The following is a 9646-nucleotide window of genomic DNA, read 5'->3' as shown; positions in this document are numbered from 1 at the left end:
TGCACTCGTATATTCATACTTAATTATTTATTTATTATAATTACACACTTGATAGGAAGGTCGAGGATTTTTAGTCATAAATTAGGCATACAATACACCCAAGATAAATGACTTTGACTTTTATGGTGAGCAAGGCAATGCATTTTCGTTATACTTTGTGGAGTACAATGTTCTGGACACCCTGTATTTGGTAAAAGGCTAACAATTTTTACGTCACCCTTCTCTGGGTATGACGTTTTGAATTGCCAAGGAGTATGAAATGCCATACCTAAGTTATAAAGTGTATCGGTTGCGTCTGGATTAATAATTACTTCCTTAGTGAAAGATGACCTGAAACCTTCAGCTTAGCATATTAATTGGAAATTTTTCTTTTATTAGTAGTGGGAGCACTTGATATGCAATATAATACAGTGACATTCAACATTTCCTCTTTGATTTTCATTTTGTGTTACCCTGTATTAGGAGGAGCCTGTGACTCGGCAAGAAACTCTTAAGTACAAACGGTTACATTGATTGCTGCAAGATATCATGGAAGGAAAAGGCCCGAGTGACTTCGAACTTCTGGTAATTACAAAATTAAACTTTTTCTTCAATTTATAAATTCAAGATGAAACCGTGAAATTGTATCTCTGCGTTTGCTTTTCTACAGCTAACTTCTATATCACCCTGTATTATGCTTTTTTATCACTAAAGAAAACCTGTATAAATCTTAGATATGCTTTTATGTATAATAAATGAATCCCTAATACATCTTGCATATAAGCTAATTTCCCCATAGATTATAATTTCATTAGGAATTTACAGATACCCATGGTTCTACTACTCTTCATTAGTTTTTCGTTAACCCTGTTTTGTTTTCGATTATCAAAAGTTCCTGCAATCGTAGTCATAATTCATTATTGATTATATTTTACAGTAAAGGTAGGGTAGTGGTTTTTCAATCATAAAATAGACATACAACACACCCAAAGTATTGATTTTGACTTTTATGCTGAGAAAACCATAGGTTTCTTTTGTTTCCACTTCAAGGGGTATAGTATTTGGGACACCCTGTATTTGGTACATGGCCAAACATTATTACGTCACCATTCTTTAGGTATGACGTTTGAATTACCAAGGACTCTAGAATACCATACTTTTGTTCTAAAGTGCCTGGGTTTCTTCTAAATCAAATAATAGTTATTAGTTGAACTGTGATTCAAGGCTTGAAGTATATAGTATATTAATTGGAAATGTTTCTTTTAGTAGTAGTGGGAGTACTTGATGTGTAACATAAGTCGGAGACATTAAACGTTTTCTTTCGATATTTCTTTTTGAGTTGCCCTGTTTTAGTGGCATGTTATGTGTTTATTTTGCAAGGACCATGAAGCACAAACTGTTACATCGATTACATTTAATAATATTCAAGATATAATGGTTGAAAAGATCCTTAGTTGCTTTAGAACATTCTTAAATGCAAAACTAAACTTGTTCTTCGTTTTTATAAGTTCAAGATGAAACATTTGTATCATTTATATTATCTCTCGGTGTTACTTTTCTAACTTTTATAGCACTCTGTATTGTGTTGCCGGCCATTATACTAAAGCCCGAATGCTTTCTTTTATAGCATTGAAGAAAATCTGTATTATATCTTAGATATGCTTTTAGGTGTAATAGATGCATCCCTGGTAAGCTTATTTTGCATGTAACTTAATTTCCACATAGACTATAATTTCAGATTTTAATTTCATTAGGAATTTAAAGACGACTACCCATGATTATGCTGCTGTTGAGTAGTTTTTGTTTAACCCTGTTTTGTTATGATTATCAAATGCTCTTGCAATTGTATCATGGTTAAATTATTGATTAGAATTACACTCAATTGGAAAGTCAGTGATTTTTAGTCATAAATTATGCATACAATACACCCAAGATATTGATTTTGGCTTTTAAGGTGAGCAAGACGATTTATTTTGGTTTATACTTTGTGGAGTACATTGTTCTGGACACCCTGTATTTGGTACATGGGCAATCATTTTTACGTCACCCTACTTTGGGTGTGACGTTTTGAATTGCCAAGGAGTCTGGAATGCCATACTTAAGGTCTGAAGTGTAACGGTTTCGTCTGGATTAAATATTACTTCTTTATTGAAAGATGATTTGAGACCTTTAGCATAGTATATTATTTGGAAATGTTTCTTTTAGTAGTAGTGGGAGTACTTATACAATATAAACCAGTGACGGTCAACATTTACGGTTTTTTCCTTCTTTTTTTTCTTTTTTTTCTTTTTTTTGTATTACCCTGTGTTAGACGTGTCTCTGTAAGGATCATAAAACACAAACTGTTGCATTGATTGCATTTGATAATATTCAAGATACAATGGAAGAAATGGTCCTTGGTTGGTTCAGAACTTTCTTAAATGCAAAACTAAATTTTTTCCTCAGTTTGTAAGTTCAAGATGAAACATTTAAATGAACTTTTAAATTATATAATATCTCTTTGAGTTACTTTTCTAACTTTTGTAGCACCCTATATTGTGTTGCGGGCAATGATACTAATGCGCCGAATACTTGCTATTTTCGAATTGAAGAAAACCTGTATTTATATCGTAATAATTATATTAAGCGTGCTGAATGCCTTCTTAATATGATTGTTACACAGCAGATAGTTTCTCCTTTAGTAATGATTATGTCAGGAATTGGCTGAAGAACTCATGAACCCTGATGCCATTGTGTAGTTTTTGTATCACTCTGTTGTGTTGGAATTCGGATACAAGAAGTAATATAGTAACGTATCTTGAGAATGTGTATTTGGGAAGTTTGGTTGTTTTGTTAATTAGGAATCAGGCCTTCATTAGTACCTCTGACATCAGTTTCAATTTTAAGCCAAGAAACTAATGCAATTTGATTACATGTCATGCAGAACGTTATTTTTTTTAGCACCCTGTACGTGCTACATTTTCTTTGGCGTTTCACCAGTTTGTCTAAATGCCTGAATAACTCTGCTGGTTAGGGTGAGGTACCGAGTACCACGTGGATAATATTCGATATTCAAATGGATATTATATAGAGAGCTTATTATAGAAGAAGGAACTGCTTTAATTCTCCGTATCTTGTTGCATTCCAAGTATAAATCTAATCAAACAAAACATTACCGAATCTTATGTTTGAGAAATATGTTGACATACAGGGTAAGGGTAAATAAACGTCGCGTATTTCAGATAAGTGATAACTTGAAAATTACGACATTTTGGAAAGAAACTCAAAATAATCATAATTTTGTAATAGAATGTCTTTTTCTTAGATATGTATCATTTTGTTGTTCTATCTAAGTTTGGGTCTTTTGTCAGCATCAGCTCATAATAAATCAGAGGGAACCCTTATACTCGTGTATTGTCTTTGCCTTATACTGTACTTTTCCTTATCGGGAAATATATGTCATCTCATTGGCTGATTCATCCTCTGCTGTGATTGGTTCTTGTATGTGACGACATATGACGTCATACAATATCGTATTTTATGAATGAATTTAACTGAGTAGAAGTAACAATAGCTATACTTATTATAAGTAAATTGAGATTTATAAATTACAAATTTTATGAAAAATTATTTGAAAATTTATTGATAATTAAATAAAATAAATGATAGATCACTTTCAAATATGTAAGCTAAATAAATATGTCATAATGAAAGAAATTATTAAATGAGTTCTGGCTACGATGTTACCTGTGTATGTGTGAACTTGTAAACAAAGACAACAACCAATCACAGCTGAGATTGTACAGCCAATCAGGGGGCTGGAATATCCCGCCAAGTTAAAAAAAAAATAGCCAAATCTGAAAACTTTTGTAAGAGGAATAGATTTATTTTCTTCAAAATATATAGAAACAATCAATTATAAGAGGTTTTTATAACATATTCTAACAGAGAAATAAATTCCAGTAACTAAATCATTATCTTTATAAAAAAAAAAACGAGCGTCTTAGTGACGTCAGATGGAGTAGGATGAACTTTATGGTTTGTTGTATTCCAGGTACGATGCACTTATTCGAAGAAAAAATAGTTAATAGTCTTATATGGACTGTGTGGTCCAGAATGTTTTAGCATATATCTTTCATTCTTTTTATGGGAATTTTGATATATAATGCCCAAAATCGAAGGAAATATTGTGCCCGTCGTGTCAGAGGTTTCAGTTATTACATTTACTACGTATATTTCGTTATTATCCGACTCAATAGATGGCGTCGCCGTATCAGTCGCAAAGTTTAAAAACATGGCTGACTTCGTAGCATTATCCACGTCAGTCAGCCTCTCACTCCTTACCAAAAAGTTATTGCTATGCAGTTGGCGGTTCAAACATCAAAAGTTTTCATCGCTGTCATTGTTTACATTCCTGTCAATACATCGTAAGTTTATTCATGTGTTTATGTACAAATCAATGCAGCCATTGTTAAGATTGTAGAACAAATGGCGGTTTCATCCTAACCCTTTTCTGCGTATTAGAAGGCAAGCTTTGAGTGCCATAGTACATAGATCAGTGTATATAGTAGGCTAATTTATGCTAATTTTATCCATCAGCCGCTATGGAAGCAATGAACAAAGATGGGTATTATTGTACTGTACTTTATTACAGGGTAATATAACCAAGGGAAAAAACTACTTTTTTCTAAAGAATAAGGTCCGTTTTTTACCAAAATATGTTGGCCTACTATGTAAGTTCGACCTTTATGCAATTTATTTGGTTGTCACATTTGTGTACCTCTATACTGTATATAGTAGCATGGTTTTCGCTAATACCTAGTTATTGCGGAGTGGTCTATTGAGATATTTGGAGGTGAATTCAAAGAATCCAACTGGATAATTTATGAATAAGCTAAGCTAAATGGGTTTGATTCAAGTAAACAATGACATTTGGTTAGGCTGCATTAGAACTACTATTATTTATAGTAGCTTCTGAAACTTAGTTATTAGGGATTAAGGGCGATTTTGTGATGTTTGGATTGGTCGAATACCCTACATTTTTACCCATGCACAGCCATTATTTGAAAGCTCGTATTCCCTGCCTTCAACCTAACCTACTGTAGGTCGTGATGTCGTAAGTTATTTGTGTCAAAGTACTCCTGAATTACTTCTGACATTGGTTACCATTTTGTTGAGCTCACTATCTGAAAGGTGTTTAAGAAAATATTTACCATTACTGGTTGAGTATTATGATTTTAGACTGACTAGACGAGGTTAGGTATAATTCCCAAATTCGACTTATTAACAGTGATCAAATTTTAAAAATTTAATTAAGAAACTCCTTGAATTGAAGAGATGGTTGAACAATATGCCAAGTTCTGTCACAAATTTTGACTGTAGATACATCTCTTCAGATTCCATTGAACTTTGTTTTATAATAGCCTAATTTGCCATCTAAATAATCTGTGGGTATTGTGCCTTGCCTAATCACTGGGGTGATGTTACCCAGTCAGGGTTCAGTTCTTATATTCTGTCAGTAATTCTGGTGGGTAGCTGTTTGCTAGTTTTGAATGTAATTCTGGTGTACAGTATAGCTGGTTGCTAGTCTTATATATAATTGTAAATAATGTAATGTTATAGTGTTGAGTAGTTGGCCATTTCTGGATGTCTACATTATTTGTTGTACGTAATTTTAAACTACCTAGCTATAATTACCTAGAACTTAATAATCGTATTTTACATTCAGTTGTATCCTAACGAGGCGCCCATTATCATTTAGGATTTTTGTCATCAATGTATACTGTTCTTTGAAGCTCTTTTGTTGTAATGGCTATGATGATGCGAGCTGCATGTGGTCTTTCGTATTGCAGTGCTTTGTACATCACTTGGCCTTGTCCAAATATACATGTCTATCCTTCTTAACCTAACTTGAAGGCTAGGTATCCTAATCCACCCTACCTTATACTTTTGTTATACAGTACTTATGAAATGTATTTAGCCTTATCTTGATGTGGCTGCCTTGCACCATAGTACTGACCCCCTAAGATGATCTAGGAGAGGATTTAAATGTGACTCAGAGGTGTTACAACAGTTGAATAAATTAACATATGATAGCACAAGATAAAAAAAAACTCCATAGTCTCTATTTGTTACCTAATTAGTATGACAAGTAACTTCTATATGGCTTTTATCTCGGCTGCTACTTTTCTTGCATGCTGGGCTAAAGTATCTTGTTACTTTTCTATGCAAATGGTGACAAAAAGTTTTTTTAAACTGTCTGGACTAAATTATTTGATTATGGCATTTTTTTTCATTATTTTAGTTTACCCAATTCTGTGCAAAGACGCAGTTTTTCATTGGTAGGAGGGGTCATAGGAGATTTTAGTAAAATTAGATTCATTATTTTAAGTAGGCAGTAACCTGAAGTAGAAAATATTGCAAGCTTATACAATAAAGTTACATGTAGTGAAGGTCAATTTGGGAGTTTTATATATTTTTCGCAGATCATTATCATTCATAAGTGCCTATTAGAGTACTTCATGAATACTGGTTATGTTAGGTCTTGCTTCACCGTGCACTAGTGAAAAAAAGAAAAACATCAAGCTCTTATTTACTGGCAAGCGGTACATGTTGAGCTGTGCACCCCCCCCCCCTCAACTGGTTCTTATTTCTTGGCAATTATTCGACAGATTATTGTAAACATAAGAATCACAGACCCTAAAATTCAATAAAAAGAAAACAATGGCTTGCCTTATGATCAGGACATTGAAGATGCTTGTCTTCCTTGTAAGATAACCAAGAATGACACTTTGGGCACTGTAATTTTTGTGGTATGACATGCACTTTTAGAAACTTTTTAATTACACTTGGTGTACCATGCTAATTTCCATGGAACTTTCCTACGGCTTCCATGTACGGATAACTGCAATTATTACATCTATAGGAAGTTATATAATAGTACTGTACATAGTAATAGTAACACAATTAAAAAGGCTGGGAAAAGGTTCACTGGGAAAGGACCGAAGTGAACCACTTGGTGTGATAACAAATGAATTTGGAAACATAACCCCCCTATATGATCATTTTCCATACTTACGGGTACATGATTGGTTAACGAAAATATCATTGTAACAGTACAGTGTCTGAAGGGTAAACTCATTCAGACCAAGTACTTATTTGAAAACAATGTAATAAGGCAATAAACTGGGGAAAAAAATGATGAACAATTACTGTAGTAAGATAAATTGAAGGAAAGAATAAATATTTTTGGGAATATATTAAAATGTAATAACGAAGTAAACGACTGGCAACAATTTTAGCCTTGAGAAAATGTGAAATATACATGTGGTTATTCCATCAACGAATACATACTAATGGTATTAGGAGTGTCAAGTCTCGTAGCATACTTGAAAGTCATGAGTAGAAAGAAATATGTACACGTGGGTATTTCAACAAATCCATACATACAGTGTTAAAAGGGTTAAATACTTGAATGTCATGTGTAAATAAAGGAGGGCTCATAAGAAAGAGAGTGTTCCTATTGGTCAAAATAAAGGGGGGTCGTAGTTTATGCGCAGAAGTTCTAATACTGGTTAACATGCATGTACTTATGAACGAACGGGGGCGAATGCAACTGCTTCGTAGAATGTTGACAAACAAATGAAAAATATACCAATAGTATAGTATATATATAGATGATTTGTGCAGTTTTCCTTGGATTTATTATTAGATATGTCATTTACCTCAATTTATTCATTACTTATTTTTGTATGTTCTATTACTTATGTTTTTATCTTCTGTGTTCCAGGTGACTCATCAGTCATCCTTTTGACTAAATTAAGAGTTATACAAGGAAGTGTGTCTACTTTCTATGACTGAAGAGTCTCTCGTGAAGATTTTCAACGCTTTGGCTCGTTCAGCCATCTTATAGACTCTGAACAATGTCTAAATTCTAGTGTCCTGTTGAGGGCTGTACCTGAGAATCTCAAGACCTGGACAACGCATTCGCAGTAGCCCTCGCAATAGCGCTACAAATGCATGACAAAGCTGCACGTGGAACACCTGCCCCTTCCTGCCCCTTCAAAGCTTAAGCTGGATCCTCCTAAGATTTGTTCTGGATGTGACTCAGACCAGTGGTCAGCATTCACCAGACAGTGGGCCATGCACAAATCAGGGATGGCCATATCAGATGCACAAGCCCCAACAGCCCTGTTCTGTTACAGTGACGACCTCAGAACCGACGTGATGAGAGATTTACGAGGTGATATTGCCGGGATGCAAGAGGCCGATCTCTTGGCTGACATCAAACGTCTCTCAGTGAAAGAGGAAAGCATCGTGGTGCACAGGAAATAACGAATAGAGAAGAAAAGGTTAGTTTTACCATTTTCCTAGTATATTTTCCCCACCCAAAACCCCGGGTTCCCACTTGGGATCCATTTTACCATTTTCCTAGTATATTTTCCCCACCCAAAACCCCGGGTTCCCACTTGGGATCCATCATCATCGGTGGATATATATATTGCACTAATTATTTATTTGCCGTGAAAATAAGTGTCATTTTGGAAGAAAGCGTGCGCTTGTATGTAAGAAGTATCTGTGTTTAGTAGAAAACTGTTCCGTCCGTAACTATAATAACACCAAATTTTAACTATTTTACATTTTATGTTCAATATTTATTTATTAAAAATTCACTCCATATTCATAACTTCACTTCACTAAAGGCTCTTCGTAATGCTAAGTAGCCTATTGGGTTCCAGTGCTGAACTTTGAGTCTATACAGTACTCCCTATTTCATTACGTTCAAAGGAAACCTTCGAGCTGTCTTGCCCACTCCGGAAACTCGTGCCTAGTAGTGGGATATGATTTTTGCCTGTAAATATTGTACTGTTGCATGTGCCATTCAAACTTCTGAGAAGGTCATCCGATGGGGGTCTTTCTCACAAGACTATTCCCTTGCTAAACCAGCATTGGCCAAGATACAGGAAGAATTTGATGAATTTTCTCATTATACCAATCTAATAAGGATGGGTTTTGTCAACCTATCGTCATACTGGACTACATTACAAAGGCCTAGTTTGAAACCTTATTGATTCCATTCCTCCAAGACATTGATGAGGATCAGTGAAATGGAGCATCTCCCATGAGACACCTGCTTTGCTACTTAATAGGACTCTACTGCTTCCACAAGTGTTGCATCCTGTTCGCCAGTTCTAGAAGAAACAGGAAGTGTTCAATATACAGTACTCTACTGTATCTTTTTACCTTTTGTGGCTTTATGGAAGTATATTCATCACCTGTGAGGAGGGACACCTACCATCTCAAGCAAGACCAAATGCTTAGCCTTTTCGTTAGCCTTCCAGAAATACATTCATGTTTGCTGTACAGTATTTGTTACAGAAAGCATGTATGGAAGCATCGGATTACCTTTATCTCTGTTTACCTTAGGGATATGGGTATTGCCCAGAAGCACTTTGATAATTTTCCTTGCTTTCTGTGGTGCCTGCTCATTAGGAGGTGTAATTCACCCAAGTCCGTCACAGAAAAGTATGCGTCTCGTCCAGGGTAACACATTTGGTATGTCTTGTAACGTAAAATGACTGGCTCTTCTGGTATTTCCTTTTCCCCCCGTCACTAGGGTGCAGCAGCTGCTTCCACAGTGCTGGATAGTATGTGGGATTCCGGCACGTTACCCGACTGCTTGCTTTAT

General features: G+C 35.0%; 1 long non-coding RNA gene across 2 annotated transcripts in view; it reads left to right on the top strand.

Annotated features, from left to right (window-relative positions):
- The first annotated feature begins 287 nt into the window (after positions 1 to 287).
- Positions 288 to 9646, top strand: part of LOC137622944 (uncharacterized) — a 47197-nt gene continuing 37838 nt past the window's right edge. The window contains exons 1-3 of one of the 2 annotated variants that reach the window (XR_011040532.1): positions 288 to 564; positions 4218 to 4385; positions 7748 to 8309. This is a non-coding gene — a long non-coding RNA (uncharacterized lncRNA). The remainder of the gene's footprint in view (positions 565 to 4217; positions 4386 to 7747; positions 8310 to 9646) is intronic. The other variant, XR_011040533.1, reaches the window with a different exon arrangement.

The sequence above is a fragment of the Palaemon carinicauda genome, chromosome 30 (assembly GCF_036898095.1).
Source record: "Palaemon carinicauda isolate YSFRI2023 chromosome 30, ASM3689809v2, whole genome shotgun sequence".
Classification (NCBI taxonomy): Eukaryota; Metazoa; Arthropoda; class Malacostraca; order Decapoda; family Palaemonidae; genus Palaemon; species Palaemon carinicauda.
This window is presented reverse-complemented; position numbering and strand designations above follow the sequence as displayed.